This window comes from Zootermopsis nevadensis, unplaced genomic scaffold (assembly GCF_977971745.1).
Source record: "Zootermopsis nevadensis isolate Lab colony 2312 unplaced genomic scaffold, Znev_1.0 Znev_ptg000021l, whole genome shotgun sequence".
Taxonomy (NCBI): Eukaryota; Metazoa; Arthropoda; class Insecta; order Blattodea; family Termopsidae; genus Zootermopsis; species Zootermopsis nevadensis.
The window spans coordinates 20,313,205-20,323,547 of record NW_028259153.1 but is presented as its reverse complement, the minus strand read 5'-3'; the positions used below and the strand labels follow the sequence as shown (position 1 = coordinate 20,323,547).

The 10,343-nt window shown below is 41.7% G+C and overlaps 1 protein-coding gene across 2 annotated transcripts in view; it reads left to right on the top strand.

The window, feature by feature from the left end:
• TrissinR (Trissin receptor) overlaps positions 1 to 10,343 on the top strand; it is a 119,643-nt gene that overhangs the window by 25,304 nt on the left and 83,996 nt on the right. The window contains exon 2 of one of the 2 annotated variants that reach the window (XM_087352990.1): positions 1,359 to 1,528. The gene's annotated coding sequence lies outside the window, so the exon portion shown is untranslated. Of the gene's footprint in view, positions 1 to 1,358; positions 1,529 to 8,256; positions 8,362 to 10,343 lie in introns of those variants that run through there. The other variant, XM_087352991.1, reaches the window with a different exon arrangement.

Below are 10,343 nucleotides of genomic sequence, written 5' to 3'. Positions count from 1 at the left end.
AATTGACGACATTTCGCATCGGATAATTTATCGGAAGATAAATTCCAACTCATCCTCCCAAGTCCAGTTAAACGTCTGCGTGTTTCGCCACCTGGTGGATTAAACTTTATAAAATACTGAGCACTTCAAACATATCCTTCCATTCTGATTAAGTTGAAGAAAATAGCAGAACTTTGTTAAGTATGAACAAGTCTATTCTGAGAAACAGCATGCTCATCACAAAGGCCTAATTAACACCTACGTCTAAATGTTTTGGTAACTGAGTAAAAGTGCTGCTTGGAAACAAATAGTGTTTCTGCCGTGTGACGTAATTAAGGGAAGTGGACTTGGAATCAAAAGCAATGACGGAAATAAGGGTAAAAAGATAAGAAAAACGAACGAACAGAAATGAAGGACTTGAAGTTATGTACAGACAACAAAAAAGACATTTTATTCTCGACCTTCATCAGAGTTACCTCACATGTATTATAAAGCCGTGTTCTTGCACCTCGAAGTCTGCAGCCTGAACGACAGGGCTGTTGGTTGTGTTGCCTATCGATGCAGTGTATGTTCTGCACGGAAGATGGCAGAATCGTACACTTGAACTCAGCTATATATATCGATATTAGTCGACCGTTGACGTAAAATAATGAAATTGTCTCTCGATACTTCTTCGTGCAAGTTGTTTTCGTGAAGGGACTAACTCCATGGAGCAGATCCTGCCTTTGGGAGCAAAAAGGGTCTCAGTCGATGAAGAAACTCATCAAATGTTGTCTCTGAGCCAGTTGAATCCAGTCCACATCACCAATGATTTTTCTTTCGGATCCATTTTAATATTATTCTCCCATGTAAGCAAATAACTTAAAACTTGTGTTTTCCCAAAAGGCGTTTCCGAGTAAATTTATAAAATTAATATTCTTATAAAATTATAATTTTGCCCGCTTTAATGTTTAGTAAAGTAAAATATTTTGAACTGGCGCCAATTTAACGGGACGTGCTCTGTTTAAAATAGTGACAGAATAACCAGGCCTTCTGAGTACATTTTATTGTTTTGAATTTCTTGTGACATCCTTGGGCAATGTAAAATACCTAGCTGATACGTCATCCTGTTTGGCTCTCTTATTTCGAACCGACTGCGTTCAATTAATCCACTGATCTGAGGCCCACGAGATGTGTCCGAGGATCCCTTGTACGAAAGCTGTTTATCACGTCAGGTGCTTCTTGTGGGATGTCGATTTCGGAAATTATAACCGGAGAACCATTTTGAGCGCGCACATTGATCGGAATACACTTGAAAGAAATGTTTTTATTTTGATGAGTCGCCCTGTACATAACACTGTTGTAATTTGCTGATGTTCGATTTTTACGCGTGTTTACAGTCCTGAAGACACCTTGCAGTTGGAAGCCATTGAAGAATGCCATTGATTCTGAACGTAGCAAGGAACGTCTTGGAAATCCACTTTCAGAGCGAAGTTTTGCGTCATGCGGGCCGACCTACGCTAACGGCCCTCTGTCAGCACACCGCCTATGACGAGTCACTGCGCTGCAGGTAAGCACTGCGTCACGTGCTCTTTCTTTGTTGTTGTTGTTTTGTTTTGTTTCACTTTTAGACGAGCATTTGAATCGTGGCTTATTTGGTACGCACAAAATTCTGCCATCTTGGTAGACAGGTGGTGGTTATATTGTGCGTTAAAAAAGCACGGAAGGTTTTCGTAGGCAGAGTGTGTTGGTGGGTGGCTTTGTTTCACGGATGCAGAAATATGTTCCGACTTGTACTTCGTTGTAATATCAATCTATGCTCAGTGAAACGAGAAGTAAGGTTGGCAGTCCGCCTACGCAGAAGGACGTTTAGCAACTAACGATCAACACGCAACGGAATGCATCCCTTAAAACGAAAAGGGAGGTTTTTCGCAGTTTGTTGCGGTGGTAGGCATAATTGTATCAGTTGATTCGTTGTTTTCATGGCAAGAGTTGTATCATCCTTACGTGTCTTCGTATGCTTCGTCTTATGCAGAAATCGTTTTGTCAGGGGATTATGTTTGGTCACGTGGATACGCGTCGCTCTACGGATTATACCTTGTATGGTATTATAGCAACCAGCGACGAGAGAGTAGTTGAACCAGCTTCCCGTAAACCTATGCAGATGTCTTAAGATCAGTGTTCACTGGTCAGGAGGGCGTATCGTACGTGTTCAGTTACCAAGTACTTGTATTCAGCGTTTTCTTTTCACGTCGCTGTGATGTGTGTTCATTTCGCTTATAAATATGTTTTGCCTTTCAAGATTTCTTGCTTCTCGCCTAACTATATGACATTCTGAGGGCTCAGACAAACTTCTAAAACGAGGGATTAAATAAACTTGAAACTCTCTTTTTCTGTGACGCTCCGACTTCGGAAAAACAGTGAACGCTGGCGGATTAAACGCTTGTGTTTGTATTGAGTTGAGATCTTTAGCAAACAGCCAGGGTAATTTTTAAACTAATATTTTATACTTTGAATTAAATCGTCATTTTTATTCACCTGTTCTCGTGGAACAAGTTCCTGAAGCAGACCGGAGTGTACGAGTGGACAAGATATTTGCGGGGGGGGGGGGGATTTCGTATTTAATTCGATATTTTATTGAATACGAAGCTGCAAATAACCTGAAGGTTACATTTTCTAAGAATACATTAAACACCATCACTCTCTCTTCTTTTTGTGCGCGTTCAGAATCAAGTGCGCCTGTTGTTTTGCGGCACAGTTTTACGCTAATTACAGGTAGAAAATTAAATAAACACGTTATCAGTTGCAACTGAAGAACGGACCAACCTTGAAGAAAGAGGCAGTATGTTCCTTTGACCACATCGATATCTTAACCTCAAGTCCCAAATAAATAAATTGCAATTGAATTAAGATGGCTGACTTCTGGGTTGTAGCGCTGTGTAGTCTGGTAGAAGTTTGCCGACGTTTCGGAGGTCCTCGCAAAGACAACCCAGAAGACAGCCATCTTCGGACTCGAGAGAAAGACAGAATTTTGATTAGATGAGCCTTTGCAAATAATAATCATAATTCGCTGCACAATATTACGAGCGTCCTGTTGCTTCAGCCGAAGAAGGGAGGTGGCGTGGCAGACAAGTAGATGCTGTGCCGAGGGGCGCCCTCTGCTGGGAGTTATCGACCCGACGCGCGCCTCCAGGCTAATTGGTTGGCTGCCCTCGGCTGCGGCCAGGAATAACACAAAGCAACGTTTCGCAACTTCACTCGTGGGTAAACGAAAGGACAATACGATTATCGGTTTGTCCTTGCGAGGTTTTGACAATTTATTTGATGTAAAGCCGCGATCAAAAATAATTTACATGCGTCGACGTGTCTGTGTTTTTGAGCTGACACGGAAGAGAAGCCACCGCGAAGATTACGCTCTTTTGAAGTTTGGTGTGTTCTGACTTTTGTCATCGGAGACTGAACGGAACACGCTTCATCGTCTTTTGTATGCGCCAATAAAACAAATAAGACACGGATTTCAAGGAAGAGGGCGCATTAAGAAAAAAAAGAACAAATTTGGTTTAATGACGGAGGAATAAGTCACGTGATAGAAAACATTGGGAATCTCTTGGCGTCTTTCTTTGTCTTGCAAGGAAGAGACAGACGAGGACCAAATTAAGAGGACGCTGGAAGATGCATCTGTCTCTTGGTATTTCCCTCGTCCTTCAGTGCACCGTAAAATGTCATTGCTCATGCGTCGGTCTTCCGCTCTTGACGTAACTTTATAGCGTAATAAGGTTTAATGAACGTCAACCATTTCGACGTAATTTCAGTATTCGCATGAAAGATGATTTATCTTCGATCGAAACTAATGAATGGGTAAAATTAAGCAAAATAGAATTGCCACGGCAGGATCCATCTTGTTAAGAATATGGAGCAGAGTAATTCAGAAGCTGCGATAATCAAGGGGTTAGTAAAAAGATTTCTTGGCTTTAGTGAGATCTATTTCACGACTTGTTGCCAAACGTCCGCCGCTGGGTGCTATGTTGCGCCAGTTTAATCCACTCCGCGTCTTCATTGCCTATTCCTTTGCGATCCGTTTTAATGTGATGCAGCCGTCTCTGCTTAGGACTCTCTGGACAATTTTCGACTAAAATGATGCATGCATTTTTAACGACACTCATGTGTGCTGCATGTACCGTTTATTTTTTATAATTATTCTTCTTCCTTCGTTATATTATCCCATTAGCCGCAAAGAGTGAAACTTATGGAAGCTTTAATTTTGTAATTTTATGCAGAGACGAATTATTCATAGCATCTACCTGCTTTGTATTAATGTGTCTGCAGTGATTCATTAATTATTATCGGTGTGAAATGTGCAACTGCGTACAGACGTTTCATGTGTGTCAACCCACTGTTGCTCGCAGGTCTTCAAGTGTTCTATGATTCCCCCCACCCCCCTCCTCACACAGCAGAGCTGAGATTTTCTCGGTCTTTCTGTACTTCCAGCTTCCCTCCCTCTCATCCCTAGGGACTAGGTACATATGAAAACAATCACTAACGCCATCTACGAAATGGATTGCAGAGACCGTGCGTTCGTCTGTTCGCCGTCTACTTACAGAATATGATGTGGCGTGTAGCATGAATAATTCAACCTGTTATTTCTCGAGGATTGCCATTGGCTTAGCTGTAACGAGCCGGCGTATTTACGATCTCTTCCTCACGATTCTCCGGATGTAGGTCGGCCTTGCTCTTTGTAATAGAGCAGGCGCTACACGTGTTTGGACAACCAAGTCCACGCTTGACCATCGACATTCAGTTATACGATCCAGAGAGAGATTTCACTACTTTTCCCGAGGTTAGAAATTGTCATCTTCTTCATTCGTGGTACAAGGAGTTAATATATTTTCTTGTCAGTTAAAAGATATTAATGTTTTTTTTAAACTTTTAGATTAATTGTTACGAAGACAGCCATGCTCGCGATGCTGAATTCAAGATTGTTTGCAATTTCTAAAGCAAATAAACCATTCTGCGGAGCAGAGTTGTTATCGAGAAGCTGATAGACGCTTAGCTATGCAAGAAATACGCCACCTTTTATGCAACCCGCAGGTGTTACGCCGTTACCAGCACCTTGCCGCACCGGTGTTAACACCCTGGGGTGTCAGCCGTACTTTTAAAGTTCCTTCGCTTGTGACGGCTCATTCATCACAGTTCAGAGCTCACCCATCGTTATAGTAATTCTGCACCCTTCCCCCACCCCTCGAAATGAAGAGTGAGCCCATTCATTACGTGTTACTGAGATCCATCGTCTCGAGAGACGCACGCGTCTGCTAACACAGGTCATGACGATGAATTGACAAGGATTTCGAAGGAAGCGATTGTGTCTTATTCAGTACAGCGTGTTTACATCCTGGGGACGATGCGTGTTTTATTGCATAAATAAATGCACTTCGATTTTTCAAACTTGTATAATGTGATCTGTGTAGGTTTTAAGATGGACGGTTCGATCACATCTTTAGAATAAAACGATGAAATATTTTTATATTAGTAAAAACTGCATAATGATGAGCTTAAAAATCTGTACCCCTCCCCAGTATTGTCAGGGTGATTAAGTCGAGAAGAATGAGATGGGCGGGGCATGTAGCGTGCATGGATGGGACAAGAGGTGTGCTCCGGGTATTGGTTGGGAAACCTGAAGGGAAGAGACCTCTGGGGAGACCTAGACGTAGATGGGAGGATAATGTCAGGCGGGATCTGTGGGAGATAGGAGTTGAAGGAGACTGGGTCCGGTGTAGGGCTTTGGTTAATTCGGTGATGAACCTTCGGGTTCGGTAAGCCATCTAGTTAGTTAGTTAGTTAGTTAGTTAGTAGGATTTAAAGTACACTGTTATCCCAGAATTTGCCCAGAGGTGACGGGGAAAATTAAGAAAAATTTACAATAGCCAAATCGAGTTTCGATCACGGGACCTTCTGAATGCGTAACAGAACTCCGCGATGTATGCATGTACGTTTTTCAGGTGCGTGAAGGGCCGAATAAATTTTGGAAACATTTGACTAATTTCTGAAACGGCTTTAGGATTTATGTGCACTTGTTCGTTAGACGACTATGTCGAATTATCACGTTCTGTTATCTGGGTCAAATTAATTAGAATATTATTTGTCGTAATTATTTGCTCAGTTTATCTCATTAGTTGCTGTTAAATTAAATTAAATACTTTTGTTTTGAAGTCTAATTGTCTCTGTTTAGCTGCTCGCGTACCACAACGACACCGATGGTGTAATTGGGTCAGAATTGGAATTGTTATTGGCAACTTATATTAAACACTGGATGAAAATATGACCGCAGTGAGGACAGACGATAAAGTGAATTACTGATGGGCCAAATTATGCAACGCCACATGTAAGACTTTATTGAATTATTCTCTAAGCAGCTTTTTTGTTGATGAGTGGAGAAGGGAATTGTCGGTGACTTTGTGAATACGTTTCCCGCCTCTTACACATCCTGAAGGTTCGCAAGGGAACTCTACTGAATCCTGTCTTCAGCCAGCTAACAATTCCACGTCATAAAAACGTACTTTTCAGATGCATTTTAATAGGGTCATCCTATCTACGCTTAGGACTCCCAAGTTCCTCCTTTCCTCCAGGTGTTTCGACCAAAAGTTTTTGTACATACGTATCTCCCATGCGTGCTACGTGATACACCCCTCTTTGATCACCCTAATAAATCACTGTGAAGAGTAAAGACTATCGAATTCCTAGCTATACAGCTCTCACCATTCTGTAGCTGAGCAACAATCAGCTTCTAAGCATTTGTTTTTCGGTCAAGTTTTAACAGGCATTACAAGCGACGTCTGTAAAAAGTGCCATCACAGAGAAGAATTGTACAGACGTGTGTGAAAAGTCAGAGTTTATTATTTTCTACATACGACGTCGTTTTATTAATATTAATCCTTTGAAGCACGAAGCTGGTCTAAATAACATTTAAGAATCCAGTCCGTACCGCAAAGAAAACACAACTCTTCACCATTACGAAGATCAACTGGTTAACCCTTGAAGCCTACGCTCGTCTAAATAATATTTAAGAATTCAGTCCGTACCGCGAAGAAAACACAACTCTTCACCATTACGAAGATCAACTGGTTAACGCTGTTTAAGGAAATGATCGCTGTTTGTAATACGAATCACATCAAACGCATAAATACAAAATAAAGTCTCCGATTGCTGAAGCAGATGGGACGCGTAAGTAACCTGTTGATATCCGAAGGGGAGAGGTTAATAGAATTCTCAGTGCTGGTCACATTGTTTCGGAAATTCGCGGAGAGCCCTTTTCTAGAAACAAAGCGATTACTCCAGAGGAATTTCAATTGTCAGGCCCTGTTCCTGTTTCCCCAGACGGTCAATTTCTGTCAAATTACAGGTTTCTCCAGCGTTCCGCCTTTTCAGGTCACAGACTGTTGATTCATGTGGTGATAATTGCTTACGTGCCGTGCTTATTAAATTACTGCCACGGCTGCTGTTGTTAAGGGAATGAATAACTCCCTTCTCGCACTCGTAGCGGAATCGTTAGAAGGACTGGGCGTTCGGTACAGGAATTAGGAGCGTGGGTGTGAATACGAATGTGACCCGTGGACACTGGTACTCGACGTAAGAACGAGCCTTGTCTGAGATTTTCTTGTTGTCTGTTGATACAGCTGCAAATCGCACATACTTCTGGGTCCAGCGACTTGAAGTTTAGAATTTATACGTCTTTTCCATTCAAGCCGACAAACGGGGTTAATTTCTCTTTTCTGCTTACGAGCTCTGGGTTGTGTTATTCATCCGAAGGCCGGTCATCTCGACTGGCGCTTTTGCATTTTAATGACCCTGTAGAGTCACGGATACTTCATTAAATATTTTACCAGTTAATTATTTAGTCGTCTCAAAATTAGACGGTGTATCACACACTAAGTGGACAGCGTGTCATTAATTGGAAACGGGGAAATTGATTTGGTTCTCACATGTAAATTATTTTTTTAACAAACTGACACGTTTGTGTTGCACTCAGAGGTAAATAGTCTACAGAACTGGACTTCCTTCCTTTATGTGCCGCGCCAGATGTTTATTGCTTTCCTAGTGAAAGTAGTTGGAAATATTTATACATGGAACTGAAGCCTTCTTCAGTGTGTATTGATTCACTAGTTTATTGGCTGTGGCAAAGTTCGTATGAAGTTTGTGGGCTCAGTTCGTTACGGAGGCGTCCCGAACGCGCAGGCGCGTCGGAAAAGCCGCGTCTGTGAATGAGAGCGTCTGACGGGAGCCGCGCAGTTCGTCGTCGGCTCCGGTCGCGTCTCTCGGTGCTGGTTCCTCCTCGCAGTCCGTCGCGGCTCAAGACGAAATCGACACTTTTTTCTGTTTTAAATTTACCGCCGTGGGTGGATCTTGCAGGTAGGAATTTGTTCACGCTGTTGTAACGTCTCTGAGAAACACTGATGATGCCGGCTAGCTATACGGAGAAGATCCCTCTTCGATAAGCTGGTAGTTACTCAACTAGTCAACACATTCCCCGCTCTTTATGGAGCCCAAAGATTCATCACCCTGTTCGCATGATCACGAATTATTGAAGTTGCCCTTAATTTAAATGTTACGCGAAGAACAAAGACTTTTGTTACTTACTTACTACACAGTCAAAATTTTTCTTTCGCTTAAAAGTCGCAGATAAAATTATTTAATAAGAAGTTGTATATTGTACGGTGTTTGCTGATATTTTTAGGACAATCAAAGCAAATCATATCAAAGCCATTGTCGTGGACGATGAGAAGTGCACACAAAGTTTTGATCGGAAAACGTGAAGGTAGGAGACCACTTGGAAGACCTAGGCGTAGAAGGAAGGATGACATTGAAATTGAGCTGAAAGAAGTAGGGTTGTAAGAGTGTTAGCTGGGTTAATTTGGCTGAGGGCAGGAACCAATGGCGTGTAGGATTACTCGTGTTCCGTAATTGGCAGGGTATTTCTTGGCTGTCTGAGCGACTGTAAGCTTCTCAAAGGCTCTTGTCTATGGAGATACTGGTTTTCTAGTGAGGGAAATACAGTTCTTTGAAATTAAGCGGGAATGACTCGTAGATCACGATCGTTCAAATGGAAGTTTGCGTCTTCATGTCGTCGAAGGGAACATAGAATATGCCTCGTCCGAATGATCCGTTCTTGGAAATCCTAAGACACTTTTGTTTACACTCCATACGAATGTGTTTATTTCTGTTTCCGCTTGCATAACATTTGGTCAGGACACTTATTTTGTTTCAAGTCTTGGCGCTGTTTTCCTACGATGAAATTGTCAAGAGAAGCCATGACATACTCTACCAGTTGTAAAAATAATGTTTTCTGACTGAATAAAAATGTGGAAAATCAGGTCTGAATGCGCCGTGCTCTTATGTCTCGTGTTTCTTACAGCTACGTCTTCTATTCCCCAGAAAAATCTGAGTTAAACTTTGGTATTAAAATATTGTAAAAATTCGTACAAATTGTGTAGTCGTTTGTGGTTTTACCCCAGTGCTATAGAATTTTTAATTTTGTCAAAAAGTAAGAATTATTTCGCGAGTGAATTTCGTGTATTTTATGCGTTTGCGTAAATTTCATCTTCACTGTTTAAACAGACCGTCTTTCGCGTATATCAGCAGTTGGTTCGTTCTGTGGTCGTTTGTTGATAGCGCTGTATTCATTGTAGGTTACGGGTGTAGAAAACTTTTTAGTTGAAACATTTTTTAAGGTTCGTTGACGGAAGTTGGACTATTAGATTTTTCGGCACTAGTATTCGCTCAGAGAACAGTGATCTGGCTAAAGATAAATCCGAGCGCAGTCTCAGACCTTGCCCGCATCTGCAAATTTATTAAATGTTTACCTCATAAAACCGATGAACCGCTGTTTTATCACACAAAACCCACAGCACTCTGGAAAGAATGCTGAGTATTGAACATTAAAGTAGGTGGTGCCTATAGTTACCAGTCTTCTTTAAAGAGTTGAACTGTCTGCATCAGTGTTTGCTTGAAGAGTGAAAGTAGTTGATTTAACGTCAATGCCATCTTCACTTGTCGTTGTCGTAGTCCTTTTCATGAGGGACTGGAAACACGAATATGACGCAGGTTTGGGCGCAATCTGATTTCTTCTGCGCACATAATGCATTACGAAGGCCAAGTGAAATCATTGGTACCTTGGAACTATTTATAGTTTTTGAGAATTTTAGCGGAGGATAGTTAGAATACGATATTTTTCTTGCCTGTTTAACGACACTCTGTCAACTGCAAGGGTCGTTACCATAGTCAGAGTAAACGCCCTGCTCAAAAGTACTGTCCCAGAGTTTTGTAGAAGGCCTCAGGAAACACGCGAAACATGTTGCTGGAGATATTAATTATTTTTGGGTTCTTCCCCCTGC